The following is a 17414-nucleotide window of genomic DNA, read 5'->3' as shown; positions in this document are numbered from 1 at the left end:
AGAATCCAACTAGAATTTGAAGTTACACTACCACCATAAAATATAAATAACTAAAATAATAATGTATACAACTGCTATAACCCAACCAGTAAAAATAAATCATACGATACTTCTGAAATATAAACTGATGCACAATTATCTATGGTAAGAAATGTAAATAATGTAAAAGTTAAAACGTATTGCATCTGAAAGATCCGTCATTGCAGTTCTTGTTCACTGCAACTTCTGATAATCATCAAAGAAATTAGTTATTCACAGATTTGATCGACCAATTGGAATTGAACATCCTCTCTCAGCATATAAGCCATATGAGATCCCTAAAGTTGAATCGGAACAAGTACTCATATTTCTGTCCGAGGCAAATTCCTCCCTCTCCCTTAATATCGTATCCGGTATTACGCATGAGGAAATCACACGTGCTCACTTAGCCACAAAGAAAGACATACATGGTTATTTCTAAACTCGCAAACACCAGAAAGAATCGTTTATTAGTAATAAGAAATTCTCGCCATTGGTTGAGATTCCGAGGTTGTTATATCATAATACATATTATGATATAACAATCTTATAATGTCTAAAACAATGTAAGTTTATTATTTTTCATTTAGCATCAGGTAGAAAGTAATATATATTCAATAAGTAGTTTTTTCCAAGGTGATACAAAAAATGTCGTCAAAGATTAGTCAATCATCTAGAGATCATACTTAATGTAGAACATATCAAACTAAATTTATATATATATATATATATATATATATATATATATAGAGAGAGAGAGAGAGAGAGAGAGAGAGAGAGAGATTGGAAGCAAAATGTCAGAAAATAATAATATATTCGACAGTAGGGAAAAAGAACTAATACTAAGGAAATAATATAACCCCATTACAATCCCATAATGAAAGGATATAAGTTAATATTTAGTTTTTGAAAGTATGCATCACAGTTCCAAGAGTCAATGAATGAGTGCGAATTAAAATATTTAAATTTGAGTAGAGTTCAAGGAAATTCAAGAAACATCGAGGCGAGGCTGACACAAATTGTGGGCGCTGTGGGAATAACACAAGGACTCTACTCAAAAATGAAGAAAATCACTTCTCAAAAACGCATTAATGTTCATCCTTTTCAAAGACATTTCAAACCATACTGGTGTTGGTTCACCAGAAATGATTTAGCCACTTCCTATAAATTCCTCATTAGAAGATAAGTGGTCAGCTCGACATTCAATTTGTGGTATTGTTTGAAGTGGCCTATCATGAACTTAAGTTAAATATTCTCACAATGGATATTTGCCTTGAACAGGGTGGCAATATAGTAACATTTAGGACCTTCTCCAGTTCTATTCAACAACTTTATTGAATCAAAACTACCAATTGTTTCACATTAAAGAATATGTATTGTGCATGTCTTTAGGGTTTCCTTGCGTCCTCTTTTAATCGAACACGTCATCTATTAGGTGGGTTTTCAGTAAATGCATTCTTTGCTGAAGTTATAAACAACTGCATCACTTTCAAGAGTCGTATATATATATATATATATATATATATATATATATAGCGTTCAAAAAGTCTCTATACACCTGAATCGTGTCAAGTCAAAGTCGCATTCAAAGTCACATGAAATAAAATTTTATGCAAAGGTTTGCAACACTGCTATATTATCGCCTTGCATGAAGTTCCTTTCTTAGATTCGAGTCGGCAAAGTGACGTTGAAGTGATTGTTGCATCTAGTTAGCGGTCTCTGAAACAATAGTGTTAACTTTGGAACAACAAATATTCCTGGTTGAACATGGGTTCCGTGAGCAAGGTGAGTACAAACAGACAGTCAAAGATAAGTTTGCAGCTAGGTTTCCGGATACACCTGTTCCGAATCGTCACACTGTAAGGGCACTGATCGATAAATTTAGAGACATTGGTACGATTTCACATGAACAACTTGTGAGAGTATTTGAGAACAAGAAGAAACGTTTACAAGCATGTTTGGAGGCTCATGGGGCACATTTCCAACATTTGCTGTGAAAATGCGTGTGTATATGCTACGCTCTGTACATAGTGCTTTTATGCCATAAAATATAATAAATTTTGAGTAAAATAATTTTCTCGTTGCTTTGAATATGTGCCAATTCAGGTGTATAGAGACTTTTTGAACGCTCTATATATATATATATATATATATATATATATATATATATATATATCTACGTAAATTCAAGAATAATAAGTAGCATTGTTACGTGTACACCACGTGAAGGAGTTTGATTTGTATGATGTAATATTTTCTCAATTAATATTAAAACTGGAAGCGGTTGTAGATTTCTACCACTTTTGGTGTCAGTAGAAAGATTAGGGTTCAAGTGGAATATACTATTAGGACGCTTAATTGATTACGGAAACTCGTCTCTTGCTATCTATTACTGTTTTTACTCTATAGCGATTGATTGCTTTCTGACCATTCAATCGATCAGTCAACCAATAGTGATTGATTTCTGTGACTTTTGGTTTGAACAGAGGGCTAAGGAAAATGATAGTACCTATTGTTAGAACACTTAATCCGTTTTTGTAAATTAAAAAAAAATCTTCTCTCTATCTCTTATCGTGGTTGCTCTATGTAACTTTTGTATTGAAACCGAACGGTGTAATGGATTTCCATCACTTCCGGATTTGGTAGATGGATGGTCATGGGATGTATTTTTGAAACGATTAATCAAGTGCAGAAAACCGCTTCCTTTTATCTATAACCATTCCAACTCTATTGTGATAAATATTGAAACCGGAAAGAGTTGATTTCCACTTCCGGTGGTACGTTCACCTCTATCAATAATCTAGAGCTCCCTAGTGGCTTAGTATGGTTCTTTGGCAATTGAGTCCCGGCTTCAATTTTCTTCGCGAGCTCATGCGGTTCGGATTCCAAGTTAACCTGTAAGCCCAGGTCTCATGTAGCCTCACTGTTGAAAGGGAAAATAAACTGAAAATCAAATCAAATTTTGACAGTATTTTGTGATCCATCAAGCAGTTCTTGAGAATTTTATATCCCGAACGATCAGACGGACAGATAAGGAAAATGTATAAAGGAGTTTCAGTAAACTTCTTAAAAATTGTAAGAGGAGCAATAATTCACAACTTTAAAATATAGTCTAAATTTAACTTTTGGTTTCTGTCGAAATACCAAATGTTTTAAATGAAAGATAAAGAAATATTTCGAATATAAATTTTAATTGAAACTTGTACAGTAGATTCTGTCCTGTAACATAGCTTTAACCCTTTCATTTTGTTTGCTAACTTTTGTTACCATTACGTAGTATCGTCTACGACCGCATATTTAGGATCTATAACAGACATTTAAGCCGGGTTTTTTATTGGTCAAGTCAAGGACCAAAGAACACCCCAGATGCGTTTTAAAACCGGATGGCCAACTTGGCGGCGTCAAGTAAGAGTGGAGGGTGTGTACCTGTGGGTATTTCTCATTTTTTTTTTTTAAGATTCCTAAGTGAAACACGGCCAGCCCGAGGAACACAAGTGTTCCGAGGGAGTGATTTTTTCCAGAAACATTTCCGGTCTTTCTCGATTTTTTTTTTCAGGTGTATGATATGGACATGTGTATAGTACCATTGGAAAGGACTTTTTTTGCTATAGAAACTGAAGTTTGAATCATGACTCTAGGCCATAAAGTAATGATGCAATATTTTTTATTATATATATATATATATATATATATATATATATATATATATATATATATATATATATATATATATATATATATATATATATATATATAGGGTGTTTCAAAACAACACCGACAACGTTTGGGAGTGATTCCTCACACCAAAATAAGACAAGAAGTATTGACCAACCTGTGTGCACAAATACTTCCTTTCGTAGTTATAGGCTGCCGAAAACATGAAAAATTGAAATTTAAAGGTCCGTAGCTCCGAAACTATGGGACCTACCGTGGTCGGGTCAAGACTTCACTTAGGAACTAATATGTGCTCTATCCAAAAATACATGCTTCAAAATCCTAAGGTACCCAGGCAACAATTTTTGTACAGGCAGTTTGGTTACGGGCTTATAATCTGAAATTCTCACTAACTACTCTACAAAAATTGTTGTGGAAGTACCGCAGAATTCTGAAGCATGTATTTTTGGATAGACAACATATTTACCGACAGAAGTAGCTCAAGTGGTGGAGCGTTGGCTTCGAATTCGGGAGGTCGTGGGTTCGATTCCCGCTGCCGACCATCCTGTCTGGGGTTTTCCAGGGTTTTCCTCAGTCCTACCAGGCAAATGCCGGGATGGTACCTACTAAAACAGGCCCTGGCCGATATCTTCCCAAATCCTTTAAATTGTTATTGTTGTTGTTGTTAGATATCCAGTGTAAAATGGCCTCTGAGCTGTCTCTGGTGATTGTTAAATAAATAAATATTAGTTCCTTAGTAAAGTCTTGACCCGACTATGGTAGGTCTCAGAGTTTTGGAGCTATGGACCTTTAAAGTTCATTTTTTCACGTTTTCGGCAGCCTATAACTCCGAAAGGAAGCATTTGTGCACCCAGGTTGGTCTATACTTTTCGTCTTATTTTGGTGTCAGGAACCACCTCCCAAACGTTGCCGTTATATATAGCCTAACAATTTTTCCACACTTTGTTTTCAAGATACAGGATTGAAATTTTGTACTACATTGTGCATATAACTACGTATTTTGCACGAAATTTTAGAATCCGTACTTGAACCCAGGCACGGAGCAGAGGGGCAGTGTTCTGGCATGATTTAAAAAAAAAAATCTGGGCTTTTCCCGATTTTCTGGTTTAGGTGTACGATATGGAATACAGTTGGAAAAGGCTCGTTATACTGAAGAAAATGGTGTTTTAACCATGACTCTAGGTCAAATAGTAATGACGGAGTATATTTCTGAAGTATTTTTTCTATATATGTATATACATATATGAAAAAATAGGTCACCTTCAGTCTTTCAAAAATTTCTCCCGACCCCAGTTTTCAAGATACAAGATTGAAATTTTTCGCACATATCATGTACATAACAACGTTTTTTTAATCAGTTCCCTATGTGAGCCCACGTCCGGGCCAGTTGGGTGCAAAAATTTCAAAAGAAATATTTTTTTCGAAATATCTAACAATTTTCCCGCTTCTAGTGTATAATACGAACATGGGAGTAGTGCCGTTGGAAAGAATACTCTATCCTCAAAAACTAGAGGTATGAACCATGATCCTACGATAAATAGTAAGGTAGCAGTAACTGTTTGAGTGAAGGTCTGAAATTCACCTCTAGTAGTGGAAATCCTAAAAGGGTTAACTTGACTGTAATTGTATTTGATTTTAGTTGTATAAAACATATGTTATTGCTATCACTAATAGATTTGTAGAAGTAAGATAAATCTCTTTTCTGAAATCTAAGGTTTCTTCCTTTCATAGAGTCTTGACATATGATAATCCTAATCCACTTGGTATTGTAAATTTGACAAAACTAGACATAAGCCTATGGATCTTCAAAAAACAGATTTATATGTAGCTTATTTGATTGTAGTTATTAACAGTATACTGTCACGCTAGTAGCCGTGGTAAAGGAGTTGGAATTTAAAAAAAAAAGAGAAAGAGAGAGAGAGAAATGAAGTTCGCGTCAAGTAAACATGCAATTTGGTAAGAAAGAGGAAGAACGAATTGCAAGCAATAGTCGTTATAGGTGATACCATAGAAGTACAGTATAACTGAAGAAATATAAGCATTGCGTAAATAGATTGATAGATTATTTTAAAGTTTGTAGGATATGATAAGTCATAAATAGTTATATCTATCGTTTGTACATGATTATACCTAAACAGTTATATTTTATTAAGAAATTTTATGAGGCATAAATGCGTGTAGTAAAAAATACCTAGCTGGCTAACATATTGGTAAGTGTCTTAAAAATAATCATACTGTAGTGGTAATATTAACAATTTTTTCAGTATCAAGTTCCATCAATTCAATGTTGGATTGAGAATAGTTGATTTTCTTTACTTCTCTTACGTAAGCGTAAAGAAGTACTTGTCAAAGATAGCATATGTGTCTTGTATCTTTCCATTTCTTAGCGCATCGATAACATTCATTGTAATTTAGTCCATGACAAAATATAGATGTGGAAACATTTGCTTAAAGGTAAGTTGAATCAATAATCGGGCGGTAGTTCGTGCAACTTTATTTCTCTAATTGTTGAAATAGTTATAAGATAATACGTATAACTCGCATACGTCTTCTCTAATTGTTGAGATATTCGTAACATAGAGACTCTTAAAGTCATGAAGAGGGTAATTGAAGCCAGGCTTGAGCGCAGGAATTCATTTCGGGAAGGATCCAAAGTTTTACGGAGTCCAAATTCAATATGATACATTATATTAAACTTTGTAAAATCTCTCCTAAAATTCGAATGAATTTACAGAAAAGTCTACATTTCGGGAGATCCGGACTCCCAGGACCTATCTCCTGCTTAAAGTGAATGTAAACGAGATTGTTTCACTCGATTGAACAGGCATTTGTGCATGTGTCAGTGTATTTTATACAGCAGTGGGATCTCTTCTTCCCTTGATTAAACAGAAAGTACATTAATCTAGTTATGTAAACAAAATTGAATGTAGCAATGTTGGACTGCAAACTACTCTGTGACTGTAAGCACCAATTTTGATTAGTTTTGGTACATCAGTGGACCCTGGCCTAATTTATATGTTTATCACATTTTCGGCATGAAGGTATGAGATAGTAAAAGGGGACAGGGAATGACATGTAAAAATAATCGAAAACATTCGATATTAATGTTCAATTCGTTTTTCGTAGCCACTGAGATAAATAGTGAAATTCCTGGAGCTGCTTAATTCCAAGTTTAGTTTTCATCTGCGTTGGAGTGAGAAGGAGTGAGAGGTGACATTACGAATTTTTAACATCACATTTTCATTGAAATTCGTATCCTAATGGGGAAAGGGATTGAAATATACTTTCTAAAAACCTATTTCCCCGTGCAAAGAACAGGCATTTCAGCTATTATAATTGAAGAATAATGCAGAATATTAAGATAATGTATAACAATACTTGTATTTCATCACTCTTTATTATATCTTTATTTGTATTTGTGAGCAGAAGTACTTTTAAATTATTCACAAGTTGCTCTAGAAAGGAAGAAGAAGATTATGACAACTAGAAAAGATATATTTTGTAGTTTTGCCAGCGGACTTAATGCAAAGTGGATTTTTATTGTTGTCTAATTTCTAACTTTAATTAACTTTGAATGTTACAAATTTGAATGAGGCCGTCGGTTTTAAAAATATTTGATTGTTAAATTTTAATGTAAATAATTAGGCAAAAATTGCTTAGTTGTTACAATATATATATATATATAATAAAAGTTTCATTTCCTGATTTAAAAGTATTTCTGCCCACAAATACAAATAAAGATATAATAAAGAGTGATGAAATTCAAGTATTGTTATAAATGGATTAAGTGATAAAAATAATGCATTAATAATAACAGCTTTCATAAGTAGGAAATCACGCTGCTCCGCTGGTCCGTTCCATGAAAACCTCCTTAAAATTTATCCGATTTGAATGAAGATTCGTAAGTTTCTTCCTCAACTTTCGGGAATAACCATATTTCTTTCGGATTAAAATCATTCGGGATAAAGGTAGCTAAACTTTGAACTGAAAGAAAAAATCTTCGAATATCTACTTCAGTCATATACTTTATGTCTAACTCTTATTACTAACTAATCCGGCTAGAGTATTATAGTCCTATTGAATTTGAACTGAACGTTTGGCTTTCAGGATAACGCACCCATTACAAGATTATTTAACGCAGTGTTGAACTATCTTTTCTTCTCTGCTTAACTTCAGAGCCAGATGCAATGTATGTAAAACACCATGCTCTGTTCTTTTGAGGTTTAGTGTTTTCTCGATGCGTACAAATTGTTAATGAAAGACGAGGTAGAATGTCTTTTGAGAAAACTTTCACGTAAAATACGTAATTTACAAGCAATGAAGATAGTGTATAATGTATACTTATAATACAAATTAGAATATATATATATATATATATACTTATATTGTGTAAATATTGCTTATTTAAGTATATTATTAAATACTAATAAAATCTAACTGTCTCTGAGACTTGAACAGTTTAGGGTTTTAGATTTTTCTGTTTGTTGGAAGCGTTGTCTTCAGTAGCGAAAATATATGAAACATGAACCTACAGTTTAAGGTAGAATATGAACCACTGATGTCTTAGGCCTCCTCTTTGGTCTAAAGCTAGCACGTGAACTTTGATGCACGAGGGTTCGGGTTCGATTTTCGGCGGAAGAACATATAATATTGAAACCATTATGGTGGTTCGGATTTCACCTTAAACTGAAGATCCTAGCATGATAATTGCAGGGAGTATCACGGAAACCTCCGATAGTACTCAACATAGGTTACCATGGAACTACTTTCACCCCTTTGTATTGAAAGTCTCGAGGGAAATTTCCGGAACAATTCTTGTCGCTATACCGATTTAGTTGTATGGCGATTAATATCAAAACTGTTAATGCTTGATTTCAACCCTTTCCGGGTTAAATGAAGGGCTAATGAAGGAGATGGGACCTACTTTTGGATCACTGAACCCACTCCAAAATAATATCTTGCTATCTTGCTATCTCTTTTACACTTTTGTTGTGATACCTGTCGATACACAGGTATAATCGATGGATAAGATTTCTGATACTTGTGAAAAACATACTTTGGAGTGTAGTCTCAAATTTAACAGGTTTATTCCTAGCAGAGGATATAGTCTCAAAGCCATCTTGACAAACTCTTATGCATAAAATCTAACCTTATATCAAGCGCCCCTAGTGGAGCTCACGCGCGGACATCAACCTGAAGCTTTGTCGACATAGCGTTTGACAATTTGGATCATAAACTGTTCCGAAGAACATGCGGCAGTGTAGTACAGTAATTCGCAACACTGTTTTACACCAATTTCTACGAAACACTAAGTAAAAACCATCATGTTCATAACGGGATGGAAGGGAGTTGTGCGCCTCGATAGTAGAGTGTTTAGTGTAATGTTTCGAAACACGACGAGTATGGATGTGTTTATACCTTAGTTGCAGGTCCGTAGCTCAGTTGAAAGAACATGAGGCTGCATTCGAGAGGACTGCAATTCTTAGTCCGACCATCCTGAATGGGGTTCCCCAAGGTTTTTCTTAATCCCGTCAGGTGAATGGCGGTATAGTACCTACACTAAAATGGTCTGTTAGTCTTACGCTAAAATTGCTATATCTTGCAGGTGGGAACCGATTTCCACACAGCACTCACTCGCAAACGAGGAAATTTGAGCAATATTCACGAGAATTCTTAAGCAATGACAGCGGTAGTCAGGGCAGCGGAAGGACACACTGCCTTATAGTTGGAAAATATGAAATTAAATCTTTAAGTTTTACGTCCCACAATTATGCCGGTTAAGCTAAAAGAGACGATGATGATAAGAAATGAAGTGGTGGAATGGAGAAAGTGAGAGGAAACGGGAGAACCCCCAAGAAAACTCAAGCACACGTGTTTGTCTACCAGAAAGCTCACTTGGCGCGAACTGAAACCAAGGACCCCATGCACCAGGTGTGAACACTCCACCACTGAGCCACGGCGGTCCCCTGTGTTATGGTTGGGTAATACCTTGCTCGATTATCAATATACTTCTGTCCACTGTTTTTTTCTTTCGTAGAACAAGTTTTCTGTCGGAGGCAAGTGTCCCTTGCCCCTGTCATGTCGCCACTGATTACTTCTCATGTCTGTCTGTCCACAAAAGAAACCTCCCTTTTGAGAAATTCCTTGTGCCGCGACCCTAACGCACTGTTTCTAACACAACTGCGTCATTCAGGTATTACTTTCTTTAAATTGTTAAGGACCGCTTGCTGTTGCACCTTTCCATTGTCTGCAATGAGGTATCACACGTCATTTTGCAGTCATTTGCGACAGCTTGTAACGCGGAAATGACTCCAAATTTAACAAAATGTCACACATACTTGTATGTTTGTTTTCATGTGTAGATTCTTCTCTTGTAAATGGAATTTTGCACCACCCTGTATATATACTTCATATGAAAGTTTTCAAAAGAGACACTTGGGACCACATTATTTGCAAGAATATATATATATATATATATATATATATATATATATATATATATATATATATATATATATATATATATATATATATATATATATATATATTCTTGCAAATGATGTGGTCCAAAGTGTCTCTTTTCTAAACTTTTCCAATATAACGAACTTGTTAAATTCGTTCGGATAAGAGAGACGAAGGCTCACAACCTTTTATGAGAGATTTTCGTGACTTGTTTTCCTCATTCTTTGGTGTTTTCCATATCGAGAACTTAGATCTGACGCCAAGTAAACACATTTAGGTTTTCTTTAGATTAGCAAAAAGAAATGTAGATGTCGCTAAAGTTGAAGTCAAAAATAGCATGTCTGTTATCACCGACGGGAATATTTGCTTTCTTGCTAGTTAAAACTGAAAACGTCTTTTAAAAGAGGTTCACGCAAGCAATATAAAACTTTCAAGATTTTTAGTGAATCTTGGCTTTCTTAAACTTCGCATTTAATCTCCACAGACAGATAGAATGCGTGAGGGACTTAATTTAATGAATTCGAGGTTACATTCGTTTTGTACTAAAAGATAACTACGGAATTTTGATTTTACAAAATTGTAGAGGTATATCTTTGTTGCAAAGGATCCCTGGTTCAACCCTCGACAGTGCGAGTCTGTGGTAGACAACATCGTATCTGCGGGTTTTCTAGAGATTCTCCTACGTTGTCATTATTTCATAATCATTGAATTTCATTAATTATCCTCTTCCTAAAAGGCGTAATTGTGGGACGTAAAACTAGAAAGTTCATGTTATTTGAAAACTATAGACAGTGTACTTCCATTCTGTAGAGGTTGCGCTATCTCGTTTCCCTAGTTGTCGCTAAATGTCCTAATACCGATAGGCTACTGACTATAGTCAAGGTGTAATCTTCTGAGAGCCGCTGTGCTTTGGGACGTCTTTTAGAAATTCGATTACAACATGTTAGCTGCAAGTACAGAAAGAAAAATAAACATGTCATTAAATCCCAAATAATTGCTTTCTAAGAAACCTGTGTTGGAGAGACAGAGCGACATAGTAAAGTAAAATTAGTTGCATTAATGTTGCATAGATAAAATTAAGTAAACTGTTATTAGTTCTTGTTTACAATCACAATAAAATTAACAATGAGCTAGAATCCTGAGAAGCCGAGTGTTCCCGCCTTCCCAGAGTTTGCTTTGATCTTGATATCATATCTTAGGTCTTTGCTTAGATGTCTGAGAATAAGAGTGCAACACATACCTGAGAGGTCTCCTCCTGCTCTGAAAGTCATACAGAAATTGACACCGCTGCCCTAACGTTGGCACTGCCTTGCAAGTACTCATAGGTTCATTTATGCAGCCCTGAAACATGCCAGAAATGGTGCAATTCAACACCTCATCAACAATTTCATCTACAAGGCGCAATTCAGGGTTTATTCACATCTAAAGACTAAATTGTTACACCGGAAGCACTCAAACTTGTCTATACTCTGGCTTATCATAATAGTTATTTAACGATATGAAAATTATTCCCCTGGCTACTCACTAGAGTATTCCTCCAACGGTAATGCAAGATGTTCTAAAGATAGGGATAACTCAGTCATTACGCGAAGAGCAAAAGCCGACACAGGAGAAGCAACCAGACAACTGTTTGGAAGAACCATTTCAACCAGCGAAGAAAACATGACGGACTTTACGAATTCGTCAGCACAGCCCATTCCAACTTTTAATCAATATGAGGCCCTTTAAGTTTCGAGGAAGAAGAAGTCACTATAGATACTTCTACTTCCTATTCCAACACATGAATATAGATAAATGATTGTCCTCGCAACCAATGTTATGCATTAAAACAACTTATATTTCACAAGTACAAAGAAACTCTCATATTTTTCCTATAAAAGATTATTTAAAAATCAAATGTGCGCTTCAAGCAAACTTTGAGTAGTGCAAGTTATTTGCTTTGAGCACAAACTTCAAATCGTACGACAATGAAGGAAAAGATGGAAACTATCAAAATCGTTATTCGCAATCTGCCTATTAACAAGAATATTGAGAACATCACTGCAGCTCTCTGTTTCCCAGCTGATAACTGCAAACCAAGACACCGGAAAATGGAAGAAACTTCTACCCGCTCTTCTCGATAACCATTAAGAATTCTCACTCAAACTTTACTTAAAGTGCTTCAAGTGTTAGTGTATCTGATATTCACAATCTGTTTGTCATGCACAACTCTATGCGTCAATTGTGCCAGTTTACATTGGATTTACAAGTACATCAAACAAAATAGAGCACACTAGCTAAATGTATCAGTTATAATGGCGACCATTATAGTAACTTTTCTGGATGCCCTCGATTCAGCAGCTCGTCAACTTCAAAAGAAACAAATCTTCTATCACAACTAAAGCTTATGAGATACGTCATATCAAGTCATCGACCACCACAGCATGGACGGAGACGAAATCTTGAGCTCGCAAAGTTACAACAAGAACAATCTCATCCGGGAAAACTACTCATTCAGCTGATGAAATCACTCCACTCAAGGAACGTCTTCAAATTTTGAAAAACATAATTATTTCCGGAATACTTTCTACCCTATGCATGTACCTTCCGAACCTGAAGGAAGTATCTGATATATTCACGAAGTTCACTATCTTCATGGAATTGCTTGCTGAACTTTTGCTCTAAAAGTCAAGCGGTGCCTTTTCAGAATCACACTGAGATGGATTACACATGTACAAGTTATCCACATGGCCATCTGGAATTGGCCGAAACTTTTAGCCAATCCGCATAAGGGATTAACCCATCTACATGCCAAGCAGCTCACTGCCAACTTCAAGGAGATATAAAGTCTTCACAGCTTAAATACTAGATCTCATTGTCAAAGACAGCTTGCTTGACTTCACATTCCGTCATGAAATCGCGACAGTTGCAGGTTCAGTTTCAAAACATATGCACTTAACTCCTATCTCAAAATTAACACGGGGGGCACGGGCTTTTCAACAAGCCTGAAACTCAACCAATTAAGTTTGCCAAGATAAGGTCACGAAAGATCATGTGCAGTACACATTCTGTTTAACCTTTTTTAACGTGTAGGAGCAGTGGTCGAAGTGAGACGGTATGCGGTGGTATGCCATACCGCCTCTGGTTTTTCAATAATGAGGGCACACCGTCTCTGGTTTTTCATTGATCAAGACAATATTTAAATAGCCAGTATGTTGAGTCAAAAACATACCATCTCTGATTTTTTCCACTTCGAACACTGTGTAGGAGGATATATAATGGTAAGGTACTACCTACAATGTTACAATATATACAAGTGATTCTTAGCCTATAGGTTGCGATACAATGATGGTTTATGAGAAAATTTAGTTAATGATGAAGTTCTTGTACACACTTACAACTCGTTTAGTATCATTGAAGGAGCAGTTCGAGTTAAAAACAAGTTTGGAGAAATAGAAACAGTTTTTTTAAAAAAATAAAAGACACGATTTTTTAAAAAAAAAAAAAAAAAGTCTTGATAGGACATCTTGTTCAGCTTCAATAGGTGTTTCAGAAGAATAGAAATGCTGAAGTCACCCGTGGGCTAGCGAAGAACTCAATGTGAGTCAGCCACCATTCACTGTACGCAGCTGATAAACCTTTAACCAATTTGGAGGCCCGAGGCTAGAAAAAATATGTAGCCCCTCCGGACCTCACCTAATATTCTTTCAAAGTACAGTAGGGAAGTAAAGGGAATACGTTTAATATTTCTGATCATATTTTATTTTATGATTATGATTGTATCTTCATGATTTTTTTAAATTGCCAGTTGAGATTTTCATCTGATTGGAAGCCCCTATCCACCTGGAGGCTCGGGGCTATAGCCCCCCTAAGCCTCTCCCTTAATCCGGCCCTGCTTTTAATGGTGCAGTGGGTTTAATTGATTATTTTGAATTCGTTAGCTATCTTGTTTTGTGTTGAATTCCTGTTTGTTAGTTGTTTTTCCGTTAATATAAAAAGTACAGAGAGAGAGAGAGAGAGCAGTGATTCATAGTGCTGTGAGAAGCAGTGTTTCTTCCAGACATGTTTTTGGGGGGTCACTGTCTCCCGGAGTTCTGAGAGTGGTTCCCCGGAGGAGACCAAAATATACGTCTATAATACAATAATAAATATAACAGTATCGTGTGAAGATAATATGTGCCCCTCCGAATGCTAAGTGTGCCCCTCTTACACTTTTCTGAAAAAAAAAAAAAAGCTGGTGCGAAGTAGAAAACACGTGTTAGTACAGCGCGCGGTGTGTCTGTGAAGTGAGGTAGAAATGAATAACACTTGCGGTGTTTTTGGTTGTAATTCTCGTGTGATTGAAGCTGAGGTACGTTTTATTACGTTTCCAAGTCGTGAGAAATCACCAGATCGATATAAATTATGGCTCAAGAAAATCAATAGGAAAATTTTTCCACCAAATAAACACACTCGTGTTTGTTCCAAACATCTTGAAGAGTCCGACTTCGAGCAGTCAAGTTTACGAAAGAAAAGCTGATGCTAGGAGAATCGTTTACACGCAAATTGAGAAAAATGCTATTCCAAGTATGTTATTGAAAGTTTTAGAATCGAAGCCATAGAACAAACGCCGATGTATGTCCAGTTACAGGCGTAAAAATATCGTACAAGACGCAATTGACGGTTGTAGTGAAGAAGAGACAATAGAGAGTAATAGCGACGGTGTCACTTATGTCTCATGATTCATGGTATTGTTTTAGAAATAAATGTAAATACAACATCTATAGAATCCGAATTGAGGACTGAAATATACCGGCTTATAGAAGGAATCAGTGACGATGACAATGTTCCTCAGGACATTGATTCATCATTTAAATTTTCTGTATCAAGTGCCAATTATAATGAAACGGGTAACGACAGTTGTTCCGTGTAGAGCGATGCTAATGAAACAAATTTAACATGTAAAGTATTTTTCGTGTTCTGGCAGACTTTACAGATGTTATTTCATTTTTGTCACATATGGCCGCGCTCCTGTACATACCTTGAAATTATAGGGTCATCATTAAAAATTGCAACAAAACGTGAAAATAAACATACGTATGTTTGGGAATCGGAACCATGATTAAATAAAAAGTACATAAGTGTTGTTGCAATCTCGTCCGCATCTATTTAAATGGTATTGATTTCGAAATTTCTAATTGATTTTGTAAAACGCTGAACTGATCCTTTGCAGGAAAAACTACGTTTTTATAATATTACAAAAACTCTTTGTGCAGCCCACCATCACATATTAATATTTTCTGCATGCAGATGACATTTCTAAGACTTTGCAATCAATTCTGGAAAACGAAATCGCACTTTAGAACGTACCACCGCACCACTCACAAACGAAACACTTGGGACCGTGTAAGGAAGCCTGTTCTCGCAGCTTGACCGTGGATGACATCATCATAAAATCTTTTTTCTTTCATTACTCGCTAACAACTGAACGTATCGCGATCAAACAAACACGATTCCTTTTAGAATTTTCAAGTCTACAAATGGAAACAGCTTGTAAAAATTGCATTTCTTCGAATTGTTCTTTTAAGATATGAATATTCTGAAGTGTTTTATGAGACCATCATGTCATCATTCACTACAGATTGGAAAGAAGCAAGCTGTTTCTGGACTCAGATACTAAACCAAGTACAGGAATATCATTGATTTACTTTCAGATTTAAGACAAAGTTAATTGTTATGGAGGATAGTACACTCAGAGTTTGAGCGAGAGGGAATGAGAAACATAGCAGTCACAATTGTTCAATGAGCATAAACATATTTGATTTTCAATTTCAGACTCTTGTTACTGAGAGAAGTTTAGTTTCAGGATCTCTTATCTCCAAATTATAATTTTGAAACCGGCAAATATATCTCTATCATTTCCGGTTTCTATAGTGAAATAAGCGCGTAGATAAAACCTGTTCTTCGAATGCTCAATTCGTATGAAAAACTAATTTCATTCTATCTATTATCATTTTTACTTTATCTGAATTAATATTGAAACAACTAGTGGAAGACCACTGCTTGTGAGTCACAGTTGGAGAATAAACTGAAACTAAAAATGAGATAGGAAAATATCAGAAGATGCATCGAATGTAGCGTTCTTCTTGCCATAGAAGACTATCTATCATGTTACCCTGAGGAGTCACACCAAAATTTTAAATGAGATTATCTATCTGATACATCATGGAAAAGATCAGGGAAAACAAACACTTTTTGGGGGGTGGATTCCATACAGAGCACTCTTTATCGAATCACAATTTACAGAGCAACATTCGACTATACTGCATTACCTAAGCAAAAAGCAGTTTCCTAAATGGTGCCCTACGAAACACTTTCCCCACGAAAGTTGTTTCCCATAACATTTTTAACAGGTTACCCTCAATAGGCAGAACGATTCATTCTATGTGCATATATTTTCGTGTCTCATTTTTCGTTTCATCCTTTTATGTGCGACCATTTATGGTTTGTAGGCAGTGTGTGTGAAATATCCTATATAAAGTTAAAACTAAATCGGAAAATACGTATTTGTCAGGTCAACCATCCACATGCATTGACTAGACGTCCCGGATTTACCACTAGCAGTCAGCGTATCCCGCGGAAATTTTTGGGGTCATTTAAATGTTACGGTTTTAAAGAATTTTCAGTTTCCTCGAAAATTTGATGCAAGTAAATTTCCTGGTTATTCCTTACATTCAGAGAACTGTACATTCCACACGGCGATTCTTGTTGGTTGGTGTTAATTTATGTTACATCCATTAGTTTTCTCACAGAACCACCGAAAGATAGTGCTATGGTGCAGCCCTAACTCGTTAGCAGTGGCAGATATACTCCTTTCCGAGAGTTTGGATCTGCAGTGTATCTAAAAAGCTTACTGGAAAATGATTTTGAACTGCCCCGAAGTTCAATTTGCGATGATATGTCATCGAAACGAAATTTAACAAACCAACATGAACTGATGAGTTTGTTCATTGTTAATGACTTTTGCGGCTTGCTGTGCGGAATTTCGGAATTTGAATTTGTAAACAAATTTGCGCCATTGTGTTCTCCATGTGCCCTTTTATACAACTTTGTTCAACAAGTCACTACCGTCTGATTGTTTTCGTACCCCAGACTGTGACCTTAGTCCATCCCTGTGATGGTTTGTTGGTGTGATCAGTCTCCCAAACCGGATGACAAAAACGGACATTTATTTGCACCAACCTAATTTGATAATGTAAATTTTTTGTGTCCTTAAACGTGTATCATAGCCTTAAATAACC

Source organism: Thermobia domestica, chromosome 13 (genome assembly GCF_964235325.1).
Source record: "Thermobia domestica chromosome 13, izTheDome1.hap1.1, whole genome shotgun sequence".
Taxonomy (NCBI): Eukaryota; Metazoa; Arthropoda; class Insecta; order Zygentoma; family Lepismatidae; genus Thermobia; species Thermobia domestica.
Note: the sequence above shows the minus strand (reverse complement) of the source record.